Source organism: Moschus berezovskii, chromosome 8 (assembly GCF_049115385.1).
Source record: "Moschus berezovskii isolate FMDL1 chromosome 8, NW_MosBer_1.0, whole genome shotgun sequence".
NCBI classification, from domain to species: Eukaryota; Metazoa; Chordata; class Mammalia; order Artiodactyla; family Moschidae; genus Moschus; species Moschus berezovskii.
The window spans coordinates 40,506,228-40,507,067 of NC_142467.1; positions in this window are offsets into that span (position 1 = coordinate 40,506,228).

Here is an 840-nt window from a genome sequence, read left to right on the forward strand (position 1 = left end):
AAGTTTGGAACATTTGCATATATAAAACTAACTTGCTATTTCACTAGAATATGCATCTGAATTAAGTCATCTCTTGGCTCTGTTGTGTACACCACATACACAGATATATAGATACATCTGTTCAATAAATCATGAGATGCTGAAGACAAACTAAAATTCTCACACTATGAATGTAGTAACCACACAAGCACATGTGATTCCAATAAGTTGACAATGACAAGGGTCACTCAGGACTGCTTAATTTAGCATATCCGTTAATAAACTTTGATTTAGGGCACCACCTAATGGCAGAAAAAAAATTTCTTGAATCCTATTCTGCTTTGCTTCCTGAAGCTTGTTAAGTTTTATATTTTAGTTTACATGGATTTAGAAAATGTTCGCTTTTTATCAACCTAAACAGTTCGAAGTTTTCAACTTTCTTAAAAAGATCAAGCCCTTTCCATGCCTAACTTAGAATAATAAGCTGCTTTTTCAGTGGGAAAATGTGCCAAAGAAATACTCTAAAAAATTCTATCTTTAAATATTTAAATTTAGCCTAATTAAAGTGCTCTCATTGAATTATTTTAATTAAGGGTTCTCAAATGCTTCTACACTCTATATCTTTATAATAACCACCCAAAACAGTTTATCTTTCTGAAAACATGGTGCTTATTAGAATAAGTAAGCTAACATATCTAATTAGTTGCTAAAATCAACTCCAAATGCATGAATAGTAATAAACACTTTTAAAACTATACACATTTAATTTTTTTCAAGAAGTGCCTACCTGAACCTAGTGTTTGTTTCATGATTCAACAAAGAGGCAAAATATCTGGGATAATATAGAGCAGATAACCAATG